This window comes from Mustela nivalis, assembly GCF_964662115.1.
Source record: "Mustela nivalis genome assembly, chromosome: 11".
Taxonomy (NCBI): Eukaryota; Metazoa; Chordata; class Mammalia; order Carnivora; family Mustelidae; genus Mustela; species Mustela nivalis.
In genome coordinates, this window is record NC_139030.1 from 10137730 (window position 1) to 10153948 (window position 16219).

The 16219-nt window shown below is 39.7% G+C and overlaps 1 pseudogene across 1 annotated transcript; it reads left to right on the forward strand.

Moving 5' to 3' along the window:
• The first annotated feature begins 4767 nt into the window (after window positions 1–4767).
• On the forward strand, window positions 4768–5243 carry LOC309843871 (large ribosomal subunit protein uL23 pseudogene; annotated as a pseudogene). Its single transcript has one exon. The product of its transcript is annotated as a large ribosomal subunit protein uL23 pseudogene (transcript).
• The last annotated feature ends 10976 nt before the right edge of the window (window positions 5244–16219 follow it).

Below are 16219 nucleotides of genomic sequence, written 5' to 3' on the forward strand. Positions count from 1 at the left end.
ATGTGGTTGCTCACAGTTCAGTTAGAGTTCCCTGCCCACCATACACATATACACACTCAATAAACAACGGTGAGCCAGGGCCAAGAAAGTAAAAATTCCCAGCCTGACCATGAGAGAAAAGAGGACACAAAGAAGTCTCTAGCCCAGTGATGATATCCAGCTGATTCAGGTTGATGGAAGCTCCATGATTAAGCTTTGATTCTGTTTTCGAGGAGAAATGCTTCTGTCCACTCTCAGGAATGCGGGGATGGTCTTCCATGGAAATGTCACTTCTTCCCCAGCCTTCTGGCTATAACAAATTAGATCAAACTCAAGATCAAACAAATACAGGGTTTTTTAATTGAGGGGAAAGATTTGTATTTTTTACGTTGAAGTAGAGTTGACACACAATGTTGCATTAGTTTCAGGTGTACAACTTAGTCATTTGACAAGTCTACATGCTATCCTGTGCTCACCACAAAAGTAGCTACCATCTGTCACCATATAATACTATATTAAAACCAATATAGGGACAGATTCCCTGTGCTGTGTTTGTATCCCTGTGATTTATTTATTCCAAAATTGAAAACCTGTTTTGTTTTGTTTGTTTGTTTTCCAGGATTGAAGTCTTGTTGGCAATAGTCTTTAAAAATGCATTTAAATTCTGATATCTTCTGATTCCAGTTGACCCATGTAACTCAACTATATCCAGAGTTCTAAGATAGTCTTACTCTCTGTTTTGGGGTTTTTTTGTTTTTTTTTTTTTTTTTTTTTTTTTGCATTTTTAATTCCTTGATTTTTAGTTTTGTTGTCGTTTTTTTGTTTTTGTTTTTTTTTACCAAGATATAATGACATACATTACATTAGTTTCAGGTGTACAACATAAAGATTCAATATTTGTATATATTGTGAAATGACCACAAGTCTAGTTAACCATACCTGGTTACGGAATTTTTTTCTTGTGATGAGAACTGTTAAGATTCATTGTCTTAGCAACTCTCAAATATGCAATACAGTGTTTTAATTATAGTCCCCATGCTGTGCATGACTTACTTATTTTGTAACTGGATATTTGTACCTTGGCATCCTTCACCCATTTTGTCTGCAACCCACAAATTCTGTTCCCTATGTCTGTGAACTTTTTTTTTTCCAGTTTCCAGACTAGGTGGCTTAAACAACCAACATTTATTCCTCAAAGCTCTGATGGTTGGAAAATCTAAGAGCAAGTGACCAACTGATGTGGTTCCTGCTGAAAATCCTCTTCCTGATTTGCAAGTAGAAACCTTCTTGCTATGGTTTCACATCTTAGAGAATGATCATCTCCCCTCTCCCCTGTTTCCCCATAAAAGGGCACTAATCCCATCATGAAGCTCCACCTTCATAATTTAATTATCTCCTTATGGAGAGTTTAGCTAAGCTACTCCATTGTATTGCTCCCTGGGCAACCATTTTCTTTAGCTGAGTGGCTTATGGAAATCTCAAATTGACACTAACCCCTTCCCCCCTTGAAAGCTAATGCCTTTGACAGCACCCTGCAGAGTCACAGGCAGATATAAGTTCCTGATATGACTTCTCCAACAACGTTGTGGTCAACAGTTTCTTCTGCCTCCCAGGGCTGCCTTCTTCTGTGCCCCTTAGTTAAGACCCCGGTGGAGTTTACCAGAATCCCACACTTTTGCATTGAGTTAACCAATCCAGCCTTGGCTTAGGAACTCCAAAACATTTCACCCACAGGCCCTCATGAAGGTGTGTGCCCCAGGTCCTGTCTCTCTCTCCGTTTGCATTCTGCCTTGACCTCACCCTGTGACTCCTCGAGGCATTCCAGGGATTCTTCCAGGACCCATGAGTAATAAACTTTGTTAGTTACATTTCCTTTGAGGTATGTTGTTGAACCACAGCTCAACCATCCAGAACAGTGTTTCATTTAACAAGTGTTAATTTGACAAACTCATTACACTCCCAAAGGCTTTACCTCCAAATACCATCACACTGGGGATTAGGGCTTCAGCATATTAATTTTGGAGAATCTTCACTCCATAGCACACTTAATTCTATACTTCATGAACCCAAAGCCCATGTGCTTGAGTGACATAGGAGGAAAGAAGAGCAGCCAGCAGTCAGTTCCTTAATAGAATCAGGGAAGACTTCATAAAAGAGGTAAGATTTCAATTTAATTGTGAATTAGTCCTGGTGTTTACCAAATAGATGAAAGGGGTGAAAGAAAAAATAACAGCTGGGTTACAGGGCACACCCAGCAGGTTAGGGGCATGGGAGATTATTTTGACAAAGCAGGACATTCCAGAGGATGGTTTCAAAGACTAACACTGGAAAGACCAGTATATTCCAGATAAGGGTCTAATTGGCTTTGCTTGGAAGTTAAGCCTACAAGCAAGTCTCTAAAAGACATTAATCAGGAAAGTGATTGAATCATAATCATGTTTTGGAGAAACTTCCAACTTCCTTGAGGAAGATGAAGCAGACTGAAAGGCAGAACTCATAGAAGGACCCCTCAGGGGTAGTAACTATTTCAGGCTATCAGTGACCAGGACATGGATGAGGCAGTGGCTGTGGAATGGAGAGGAGAATTGAGATGCCAGAACTTTTGAGATGGAGAGACAGGGATTGCAGACCAGGAGGAATGGCAATTTTCAGAGTTGCCCTCAGCGATTTGTTAGCATCCACACTATCTCCAACCATAGAAAGGGTCATTTCCACTAAGTATAGTGAATGGCAAACTGGGAACAACTTTCAACAGGCTAGATCTCCCACAGAATTTTGTCCATGACAATTGAGTGAAAGCCCAAGATTTGGCTCCCTGCCACTCCCCTTGCCACACTTCACCGGCTGGCGGTGCCCTTGCAGCCCTGCATTCTCCAAGACTAGAACCCAGCTGGCTGCACCTTGCCTTGATTGTGGTTGATATATTCAGTTATACATCCCCTCAACCACCTCTCATCAAAATGACTAGGAGAAGGAACACCAAACAGAGGAAAAATTCAGAAACTGTGCCCTCTGCCACAGAACTATTGGATACAGGCATAAACAGTATAACAAAAATGGAATTCAGGGTAATAATTATTCAGGGCAATGGCTAGGTTGGAGTAGTAGACTAGTGGCAACATAGAAACTCTAAGGGTGGAAGTGAGGGCTGACCTGGCGGTATAAAAAATGTTATCAATGATATCCAAACTAATCTAAATACTCTAACAGCTAGGGTAACCCAAGCAGAAGATTGAATTAGTGATCAAGAAGACAAACTGATAGAGAAAAAGGATCAGGAGGCCTTGAACAAATAGCTTAGAAGCCATGAAAGCAACATTAGGGAAATAAATGGTGCCATGAAATGTTCCATCGTCAGAATTATTGGGATCCCTGTGGGGGTGGGAAAAAAGAGAAGACTAGAAAATATAGTTGAACAGATTCTGTATGAAATTTTCCCTAATCTGGGGAATGGAACAAGTGTTCATATCCTATAGATAGAAAGGATACCCCCCAAGATCAATGAGTCTAGAAGACCTCCAGACACTTAATAGTGAAGTTCATGAATCATAATTTTAGACAAGAGGTCTTAAGGGCAGCTAGAGGAGAAGAGATTCCTTATGTACAGAGGAAGGACCATCAGAATAACATCAGACCTGTCCATAGAAACCTGGCAAGCCAGAAATGGCTGGCAAGACATATTCAGGGCACTAAATGAGAAGAATATGCAGCCAAGAATACTTTATCCAGCAAGGCTGACATTTAAAATAGATGGAGAGATACAGAGCTTCCAAGACTGGCAAGGTTTAAAAGAGTATGTGACCACCAAGCAGGCACGAAGAAATATTAAGGGGGGTTCTATAAAAGAAGAACCCAAGAGTGACATAGAACAGAAATTTACAGAGACAATCTATAGAAACAAGGACTTCACAGGCAACATGATGTCAATAAAAATGTATCTTTCAATAATCACTCTCAACTTGAATAGCCTAAATGTTCCCATAAAAGGGCACAGGTTGCAGGATAAAATGATAGGAACCATACACATGCTGTCCACAAGATACATTTGGAACCTAAAGATACATCCAGACTCAAACTGAAGGAATAGAGAACCATCTTTCAACCCAGTGGACCTCAAAAGAAAGCTGAGGTAGTGATTTTAAGCTAAAGACTGTAGTCAGAAATACAGAAGGACACTACATCATTCTATTTTTTAACCTATAATGTATTATTTGCCCCAGGGGTACAGGTCTGTGAATCATCAGGCTTACACATTTCACAGCATTCACCATAGCACATACCTTCCACAATGTCCATAACCTGGTCACCCTATCCCTACCCCCTAACCCCCAGAAACCCTCAGTTTGTTTCATGAGATTAAGAGTCTCTTATGGTTTTTCTCCCTCCCAATTCCATCTTATTTCATTTTCCCCCTCTACCCCCCAAGACCCCTAACCCTGCCTCTCAAATTCTTCATATCAGAGAGATCATATGATAATTGTCTTTCTCTGATTGACTTATTTCATTTAGCATTATACCCTCTGGTTCCATCCATGTCATTGCAAATGGCAAGATTTTGTTTCTCTTGATGGCTGCATGGTATTCCATTGTGTGTATATACCACTTCTTCTTTATCCATTCATCTGTTGATGGACATCTAGGTTCTTTCCATAGTTTGGCTATTGAGGACATTGTTGCTATAAATATGTGGGTCCATGTGCCCCTTCAGATCACTACATTTGTATCGTTAGAGTAAATACTCCACGGACACTACATCATTCTTAAAAGGTCTATCTACCTCTTACGAAGATGGCGCCGAAAGCAGAGAAGGAAGTCCCTGCCCCTCCCAAAGCCGAAGCCAAAGCAAAGGCTTTGAAAGCCAAGAAAGCGGTGCTGAAAGGCGTCCCCAGTCACAAAAAAAAAAGAAGATCCGCACATCACCTACGTTCCGACGACCCAAGACTGCGTCTCCAAAGGCAACCCAAATACCCTTGAAAGAGCGCCCCCAGGAGAAACAAACTTGACCACTATGCCATCATCAAGCTCCCCCTGACTACTGAGTCAGCCATGAAGAAAATAGAAGACAACAACACACTTGTGTTCATTGTGGATGTCAAAGCCAACAAGCACCAGATCAAACAGGATGTGAAGAAGCTCTATGACATTGATGTAGCCAAGGTCAACACCTTAATCAGGCCTGATGGAGAGAAGAAGGCATACGTTTGGCTGGCCCCTGACTATGATGCTTTGGATGTTGCCAACAAAATTGGGATCATCTAAACTGAGTCTAGCTGGCTAAATCTAAATACAGTTTTTTCATGATTAAAAAAAAAAAAAAAAAAAAGGTCTATCTACCAAGAAGAGCTAACAATTATAGATATTATGCCCCCAATATAGGAGCAGTCAACTACATAAGACAACTATTAATCAAAATAAAGAGTCATATTATGAACAAATTAATTGTAGGGGCTCTTAGCACACCACCCTCAGTGATAGACCATATAAGCAGAAAATCAACAAAGAAACAAGAGCTTTGAATGACACATTGGACCAGATGGACCTCATAGATATACACAGAATATCCCTCCCTAAAACAACAGAATACTTATTCTTCTCAAGTGCATGTGGAACTTTCTCCAGAATAGATCACATATTGGATCACAAAGCAGGGTTCAACTAATAACAAAAGATTGAGATTATTCCCTACATATTCTCAGACCACAATGCCTTGAAACTGGAACTCAACCACAAGAAAAAGTTTGGAAGGAATTCAAACACTGGGAAACTAAAGATCATCCTGCTCAAGAATGTTGAGATCAACCAGAAAATCAAAGAAGAACTTAAACAATTCATGGAAACCAAAGAGAATGAAGACACATTGGGCCAAAACCTATAAGATACAGCAAAGGCAGTCTTAAGGGGAAATACGTAACCACCCATGTCACATGCAAAAGAATTGAAAAATCCCAAATACACCAACTATCTTTACACCTTAAAGAAGTGGAAAGTCAACAACAAATTAAGCTAACCCCACACACAAGAAGGGAAATAATCAAGATTAGAGCAGAAATCAATGAGTTAGAAACTAGAGATACAGTAGAACACATCAATGAAACTAGAAGCTGGTCCTCGGAAAGAATTAATAAGTCAATAAACCACTATGGCCAAACTAATCCAAAAGAAGAGAGAGAAGACCCAAATTAATAAAATTATGAATGAAAGGGGAAAGATCATGACTAACACCAAGGAAATAGAAACAATCATCAGAAATTATTATCAACAGTTATATGCCATTAAGTTAAGCACCTAGAAGAAAAGGATGCATTCCTGGAAACCTATAAACTTCCAAGACTGAAACAGGAAGAAATTGACAACCTGAATAAACCAATATTCAATAATGAGATTGAAGCAATGATCAAAAACCTCCCAAAAAACAAGAACCCAGGACCTGATGGATTCCCTGGGGAATACTACCAAACATTCAAAGAAGAAATAATACCTATTCTCCTGAAGCTGTTTCAAAAAATTGAGGCAGAAGGAAAGCTTCCAGACTCTTTTTATGAAGCCAGCATTACCTTGATCCCCAAACAAGGCAAAGACCCCACCAAAAAGGAGAATTTCAAACCAATATCCCTGAAGAATATGGATGCCAAGATTCTCAACAAGATCCTAGCTAAAGGAACCAACCGTACATTATAAAGATTTTCTACCATGACCAGGTGGGATTTATCCCTGAGGTGCAAGGGCGGTTCAACATTGGCATGATGGAGAAAAAGCATTTGACAAAATATAGCATTTGTTCCTGATTAAAACTCTTCAGCATATAGGGATAGAGGAAACATTCCTCAACTTCATAAAATCTATGAAAAATCCACAGCAAATATCATTCTCAATGGGGAAAAGCTGAACACCTTCTCTCTGAGATCAGGAATATGACAAGGATGTACACTCTCACCTTTGTTGCTCAACAAAGTACTAGGAGTCCTAGCAACAGCAGTCAGACAACAAAGAGAAATAAAAGGAATCCAAATTGGCAATGAAGAAGTCAAACTGTCTCTCTTCGCAGATGACATGATTCTTTATATGGAAAACCCAAAAAGACTCCACCCCCAAACTACTAGAACTCATACAGCAATTCAGTAATGTGGCAAGATACAAAAATCAATGCACAGAAATCAGTTTCTTTCTTATACACTAACAATGAAAATATAGAAAGGGAAATTAGAGAACTGATTCCATATACTATAACAGCAAGAACCATAAGATAACTGGGAATAAACCTATCTAAAGAGATAAAAGATCTGTACTGGAGGAACTACAGAACACTCATGAAAGAAATTGAAGAAGATACAAAAAGATGGAATAGCATTCCATGTTCGTGGATAATAAGAATAAACATTGTTAAATGTCTATATTGCCCAGAGCAACCTACACTTTCAATACCATCCTGACCAAACTTCCACCGGAATTTTTCAAAGTGCTGGAACAAACAATCCTAAAATTTATATGGAACCAGAAAATATACAGAATTTCTAAGGAAATGCACAAAAAGAAAAACAAAGCTGGGGGCATCATGTTGCCTGATTTCAAGCTTTTCTACAAAGATGTGATCACCAAGACAGCATGGTACTGGCACAAAAACAGACACATAGACCAGTGGAACAGAGCAGAGACTCTATGGTCAAATAATTTTTAACAAAGCGGGAAAAAATAACCAGTGGGAAAAAAGAGAGTCTCTTCAATAGCGGTGCTGGGAAAATTGGACAGCTGTGTATAGAAGACTAAAAGTCTACTATTCTCTTACATCATACACAAAGATAAACTCAAAATGGATAAAAGACCTCAATGTGAGGCAGGAATCCATCAAAATCTTAGAGGAGAACATGGGCAGTAACCTCTTCAACATCGTCCACAGCAACTTCTTTCAAGACATGTCTCCAAAGGCAAAGGAAACAAAAGCGAAAATGAACTTTTGGGACTTCATCAAGATCAAAAGCTTCTGCACAGCAAAGGAAACAGTCAACAAAACAAAGAGGCAATCCACAGAATGGGAGAAGATATTCACAAATGACACTACAGACAAAGGGCTGATATCCAAGATCTATAAAGAACTCCTCAAAGTCAACACCCAAAAAACAGATAATCCCATAAAAAAAAAAAATGGGCAGAAGACATGAACAGACACTTCTCCAAAGAAGAAATACAAATGGCTGACACATGAAAAAGGTTCATCATCATTAGCCATCAGGAAGATTCAAATCAAAACCACATTGAGATACTGCCTTACACCAGTTAGAATGACCAAAATTAACAAGACAAGAAACCAGTGTTGGAAAGGATGTGGAGAAAGGGGAACCCTCTTACACTGTTGGTGAGAATGTAAGTAGTGCAGCCACTTTGGAAAACAGTGTGGAGATTCCTCAAAAAATTAAAAATAGAGCTATCCTATGACCCTGCAATTGTTCTACTGGGTATTTATCCCAAAGATGCAGGTGTAGTGAAAAGAAGGACCATATGTACCCCAATGTTCATAGCAGCAATGGCCACAATTGCCAAACTGTGGAAAAAGCCAAGATGCCCTTCAACAGACAAATGGATAAAGAAGATATGGTTCATATATACAATGGAATATTACACCTCCATCAGAAAGGATGAATACCCAACTTTTGTATCAACATAGGGACTGGAGGAGATTATACTGTGTGAAATAAGTCAAGCAGAGAAAGTCAATTATCATATGGTTTCACTTACTTGTGGGGCATAAGGAATAACATGGGGGAACATTAAATGAAGGAAAGAAAAGTGAACTGGGGGAAATTGGAGGGGGAGACAAACCATGAGAGACTCTAAGAAACAAACTGAGGGTTTTGGAAGGGAGGGGTGGAGGGATGGGTTAGCTTGGTGGTGGGTATTAAGGAGGGCATGTATTGCATGGAACACTGGGTGTGATACATAAACGATGAATCTTGGAACACTGAAAAAAAATTAAATTGAAAGAAAGAAAGAAAGAAAGAAAGAAAGAAAGAAAGAAAGAAAGCAAGCAAGCCCGAGATTCAGCCTGGCAGGAAAGCAGACTCCTAAACCTACAGAGAAAGGATTTAAGGAAAAGAGCAAATCAAAATAAAATTCCAGACTGGAGCAGTCCACACTAGAGAAAGGTGAACACTGCATCACGTTCAGTTAAGACACAGAGCTGGAATGAGAGAGAGCAAGTTTTTGGAAGAAAATGCACATGATCTTACACACAAATAAAGGATGACAATCCTTCTCGCTTGATGGAGTGTTTCCTTACTAATTTATCAAAAGCTAAAAATTTTCCAGGGTTATTTAATCATCAGCAGTTTCTTAGTTTGCTTAACTCAAATACAAAATCAACACAAGACTTTATCCCCTTGGTGATTGTTTCTGTACCTTGCAGTATTTTAGAATATGCATAATTAAAAGAGTCAAAAATAGACGTATTTGGTGACTTCAGTCTTTCACAGGTTTGTTTCATTAGTTTTCTTCTGCTCTGCAGATGAAAGTCATGTCTTTAGAAAAGTGGACCACTGTCAACCTGGCCCACATCTTCATTACCCAGTACAAGTGAGATAATAAGTTAGTGTAGCCTTACTCAGTACTATGTCATCAGGGAGAGTATGGGCAAAACAAAGGAGCAAGTGTTGTATGACAGAAAAAGCACAGATACCCCAGCCTGGAGACAAACTGCCCGTCCACTCATTTCCAGCTGTGTGGCCTTGGATACAGTGGTTAACCTCTCCAAGTCTATTAATATAAAACATGGGCAGTGAAGACCATCAACATATACAGTATTGGGTAGTGGAACTGGTGAACCTGGAGGTCTGAGACAAGGTGCAGATGCCTACTTTTGCTCCACCTTGGTAAAGTTTAATGCCAGAGATGCTGATGAGACCCAGTTACCTGGGTGACTCAGTGAGCTCTAAACCAGCCTCACTGACAAAGAATCCACACACACACACAAACACACACACACACACACACACACACACACACACACAAAGTAGTGTTCTACTTGGAGTAGGTGGTACGGAGGGGCTCCAGAGACTGCACTTCCTCAATTCTAGAACACACCTGCCTAGTCATATATTATGTATCTGAAATCTGTTTATGTCTTGCAACTAATCTACAATCAATTAAATATCATAGCTCCCCACCTTACCTCCACTTCATGATGTTATCATAAAGTTAAGGAGCAGTTTCCAATCAGTGGAATTTTGAGAAGTGGTAAATAAGATATCCCTACACATTGTAACCTATTTTCAATTCATTTTAAAATAGGGTATCTCACACAATTTCTACTTTTTTTTAGCTGGTGGGCATGTTCAGAATCTCCACATAAAGTCAAATGGGATCCTCATGGAATGCTCATCCCTGTACCTTTGCTCAAAGGATGTCTTTTCCTGAATTGACTTTCCCTTCTTTTCTCTGACAAACGCCTGCTAATGTTTGAGGTTTCACCTGACCCTCATCTCTTCTCTGAATTCTTCTCTGATATGGACATCTTTACCCACAAGTGGAAATGACAACTATCTCTTTCTTGCTCCATAAGCTATTACTTCTGGAATGCTGCTGACATTTCATTGCATTTACTTCTTTGTAAGTGAGTTGACTCTGCCTCCGGGTCCTCACCCTCTGGAGCAAGCAACTGTATCTCATTTCCCCCGCCCCTCAGCCACTGGCACTTACTTAGAGCATAGTAGGGATTTAAGAAGTCCTGTGGAACAAATGAATAACTATGATCCATACCGGTCTTTGCCTATAAGGAACTCTATGAAGAAACTAAGCTTTCAGAGTAATGTAACAGTAATTTGTAACCTAAAATCCAAGTTGGAAGAGAGTTACCGAGGTGGTGTAAATTTAAAGCTGGTAACATTCTAAATGCATGTCACTATAAGGTGCCTAAAGGCTTAAAGTGCTGTCCTGCTAAGTATGCTGGCTGTGGGGTTTATTTGGATTTCCTTATTAACCTGCATTTCCCTCATATACCAGGCCTAAGTCCAATCTCGGCAGAGCTCCCCTGCTCCTCCTGTATGCATCAAACTGGGGATGCTCATCTTGTTGTCAAATTCGCCTGACAGATAGATTTGCTACAACAAATGAAAACACTAAATAAGCAGCTCCTATCTATTTTTTATGGCTGATATTCATTCCCAGCAAACAGCAAATGTTATCCCAGGATGAAAGCAACTATAATTCCTGAAGTTTTCATTTTGTTGTAAATCATAGTGAATATTTCCATTGTAAGACTTTTTTTTTTTTAATGTAAAGCAAAAGCTAAAATACGCATAGTTTTGAAATTCCTTAGAATGTTTCACAACAAAGTTTTGTAATGGAAACAACTTCAGTGAAGATGGCCACAGGAAACATCATGGAAGAGTTAAAAATCCCACCAGAAACATTTAACTTAATTATACTTTATAAATAAATATATACGCATATATACATCTATAGATAGATGCAATCAAGTGCTCAAAGACAGGGTGCTTAATTACAGACATCTCAGCTCCTGTCAATGTCACACTTTCATTTTCTTTTTTTTTTTTTAAGATTTTATTTATTTATCAGAGAGAGAGAGGGAGAGAGAGCGAGCACAGGCAGACAGAATGGCAGGCAGAGGCAGAGGGAGAAGCAGGCTCCCTGCTGAGCAAGGAGCCCGATGTGGGACTCGATCCCAGGACACCGGGATCATGACCTGAGCCGAAGGCAGCTGCTTAACCAACTGAGCCACCCAGGCGTCCCACACTTTCATTTTCTTACCAGACTCCAAGGTCATCACTACAACTGGGAGCATTCCTGAACATAGAATGTTGTAGCAGCTGTTAGTGGTGCCCACAAACTCACCTGCATTCAAACCCTCCTGTCCTCCCTGGAGAAAACTGACTGAAAGAGTCAGGAAAATGGAAAAGAATTCTGGGAGATGGCTAATAATGAGGGCTAATAATTATTGGGGTGCCTGGGTGGCTCAGTTGGTTAAGTGTCCAACTCTCAGTTTCAGCTCAGGTGGTAATCCCAAGGTCATGAAATGGAGCCCCATGTGGGATTCCACTGACCATGGAGACTGCTTAAGAGTCTCCTTCTCCAGAGTGCCTGGGTGGCTCAGTGGTTTAACCATCTGCCTTCAGCTCAGGTCATGATCCCAGGGTCCTGGGATCGAGTTCAGATTCTCTTCTCAGGGAGGAGTCTGCTTGCCCCTCTCCCTCCCCTCTGGTCATGCTTTCTCTCACTCTCTTTCTCAAGTAAATAAAATCTTTAAAAGAAAAAAAAAATTCTCTTTCTCCTTCTTCCTCTGCCCCTCCCCTGCTCACTTTCACTCTCTCTCTCTCTCTCAAATAAATAAATAAATTCCTAAAATTATATACGTTTTTAAAAGACCTAATGATTATTAAGTACATCATATGCACTATATCCTTTTATTCTTCATGACTCTGTTTACAGGAACAGGTACTCAGATTAGTATCACTTTATAGATGAAGAGATTAAGGCTTGGAAAGATTAGGTAACTTGTCCCAAATCACACTGTTTTAAGGGATAGACAACTTGAAAATAGCTGACTTTCAACTCGATTTGGAGAGCAAAAGAAACACAAACAAAAAAGCTGAAATGTTCTATATGATTCTCCTTCATCTTTGAACTTGAGTTAAGAAGAGAAAAGTCAACAGGACAGGAAACAACAAGTGTTGGAGAGGATGTGGAGAAAGGGGAACCCTCATGCACTGTTGGTGGGAATGCAAGTTGGTGCAACCACTTTGGAAAACAGTGTGGAGATTCCTCAAAAAATTAAAAATAGAGCTATCCTATGACCCTACAATTGCACTATGGGGTATTTATCTCAAAGAGACAGATGAAGTGAAAAGAAGGACCTATATATACCCCACTGTTCATAGCAGCAATGGCCACAATCACCAAACTGTGGAAAGAGCCAAGATGCCCTTCAACAGATGAATGGATAAAGAAGATGTGGTTCATATATACAATGGAATATTATGACTCCGTCAGAAAGGATGAATACCCAACTTTTGTCTCAACAAGGACAGGACTGGAGAGGAATATGCTAAGTGAAATAAGTCAAGCAGAAAAAGCTAATTATCATATGGTTTCACTTACTTGTGGAGTATAAGGAATAACATGGAGAACATTAGAAGAAGGAAAGAAAAGTGAATTGGGAGAAATTGGAGGGGGAGACAAACCATGAGAGACTGTGGACTCTGAGAAACAAACTAAGGGTTTTAGAAAGAGGGGGGTAACCTGGTGGTGGGTATTAAGGAGGGCAGGTATTGCATGGAGCACTGGGTGTGGTGCATAAACAATGAATCTTGGAACATCGAAAAAAATAAAATAAAATAAAAATGTTTAAAAAAAAAGAAGAGAAAAGTGTCATTGTCATGCATGTGAGCAGATGATCTTCCCACTGACTCACTCTGTCAACATTTTAAGAAATTCAACAAAGCTCTACCCATTCCTAATGTTCCTGAAAATCTGGTCATGGTATCCTGAATATTTCCAGACATTCTCAAACCCTACAATACGATCTCTGTGTCCTTTGTTCCTCTGAGCCGAATATGACTAGAAATGGACCATATAACCAATTTCAAAAGATTCCTAAAGAAAAGAAATAATGAGACAAGTAAAATTTCAAAATGGTATCTGCAAATGGCACATAACCTTCAGCCAAGTCGCTATTGGTACAATTTCTTAAGCACTGCCCACTATGCCCTAGTCACCTGTGCAAGGATGTCTATATATGCTATCTCATTCCATTTTTACAACATCTCTATATATGAAAAAAAAAAAAAAAAAGGTTTTAAAACCAGAGGTTTAAAAAAGTATCTAAAGTCATCATGGGATTAAGAGGAAGAATCATAATTCAGCATGGGGCTGACTACCTATCCAATATAAGACACCCTCAGGTCCTGCTCTTCAAATGGGAAGAATGCAAAATACTTAGTAAAGGACTCAGAATTGGGCTTTTTAGCACTCCTTTCTGTTTGTTTTCTGTTATTATTTTTTTTAATACTTAAAATGTCTTGCACAAAATCATCCTCTGATATTTTTTTTTTTTCTGAGAGGTGCTGAATAAACAGTTTTGGTGATGTGTGGCCACAATTGCAAACTTGTCAGAATCCAATTATTAAACTGATATTTAGGTATTTATTGCTGTCATAAGAACTCTGCACAATGGCTTTGAAAAATTACCCTGACTCATGGTTCGTATCTGAGGCTTTATCAAATGCACATTTTTTAATATAATGTGGGTGCCAAGAGGTTATAGGCACATTGCATTCATATTCAATAACACTCTATAATCCTGAAAATAAAATACTGGCTTACATATCAGGAAAATTCGTTCCTGTTTATATTTCTCATTCTAAAACCATAAGTCATCTATGAGAGGAATGTGGCAGCTTCTAAATAGGAAAGACAGTTAAAGAGCTTTCAGAAAATGAGAAAATGGTCAATGAAACATAGAAGTAAGGATTAATACTCTACTACATTCCACACAAATGCAAGACATCGTTTGAGTTCAGCAGTTAATAATGGCATAATTAATTCCAATGAAGTTTCCTCTGAACACACATCTAATTGCTAGAACATCTACTGAGAAGTTTTTGGATAGTACCATTATGCTCAAGATCATTTCTCTTTCCATTTGTCAACATAAAATGGGTAGAGCCCACAACCTTCTGGGGTAGGGAATTTTTATAGGGAGCCAAAACCATTGTCATACAGATTTACATAAATTATGTATCTCCAAACGATAAATTACCTTGTCGCTCTGGAAGCTCTCCCAGCTATGTATGTATGTGTGTATGTATGTATTTTAGTTTTTACTTATTTGAGAAAGAGAAATCATGAACAGATGAAGAGGAAGGCAGGGGAAGAATCTTAAGCATACCCCCATCCTGAGAGCGGATCCCCACCCCAGGCTTGACCCTGAGATCATGACCTGAGCTGAACCCGAGTCAGATGTTAACTGACTGAGCCACCCAGGCACTCCAGCTCTCCCAGGTTTTTAAAAATGATCCTTTGCCTGCCCATTATTTCCTTCTTCCCATCCATGACACCAGCTACTCCCAATTGCTAGGATCTTCATTAAGGAAAAAAAAGAGAGAGAGAGAGAGAATGGTTTGAACACACCTCCCTACAATTGACCATTGTTCTTTTCAGAGATTCCATTCTGACCCCTCAGCAAGCTGTTACTGGCAGACAGCATGTCCTGGCCAACTCAGAATTTTAGGAAGGGAAACAATGGTCCCAAATAATTGTAGATTCTAGGACTCTGAACTCCAAACCAGAGCAGGCTTTCTATCATCTATCTTCTTCCAGCAGCTCTAAAGAGGGACCACTTAAAAAAGTCACTTGCTAAGGTAACTCATTATTTCAACATCTCCACAAAACCCTAATAGTTGGTGTCTTCCTGAAGGAATAGAGAAGGATAAACCATCAAGTAGAACTTGTGGACTATAAATGCACACGCGTGAAGAAAGAAATGTGATGGTCAAAGGTCTAGGTTGAAGAGGATGGAAAAAAGAATAGCACCAGAACATACTGCATACGTGTTACATGCCTAGGGCTGAGCTGCCAGCATTCCATACGGCAGGGCTCCAGCCTCAACACTGCTGGCATTTGGACTGGGTAACTCCCCACTTTGGGATCTGTGCTGGGCATCATTACATATTTAGAGGCATGCCTGGCCTCTACCTGCTGGATGCCAGTAGCACCACTCTACCCCCCATGTATAATAATCAAAAATGTATTTGGACCTTGCCAAATATCTCCTGGAGCAAAACTGGCCCCAGTTGAAAACCACAATTGGAAAGGACATAAATTAATCTCAGCGACGCCCTTAAGGAAGGCACTATCATGCTTGTTTCAACAGGGAAAAAAATAAATGAGCTTATTATGGGCCAGGCATCCTTGAAAGTACCTTATATATAAACTCACCTCATATACACCCCATGGTTCAAATATAAGGTAATAGTTATTATTATTAGCATTTTACAGATGAGGAAGCTGAGGCACAGATCAGGTTAGGAACCTGTCTGAGGTCACTTTTGTATTAACAGAGTCTGTGCTCACACCCAAGCAGCGTGCATTCCTCTGCACAGCAGCTGGCTCCCTGGGCTTGCCAAGGTTGGTCTCACTCCAAAAGGAGACCAGGAATTCCACCCCAAGGCCATTATTCTTCTACCACATAAAGCTGTCTCCTAAAACAGAAGCAGCGTTGATAGACTACAGGGTG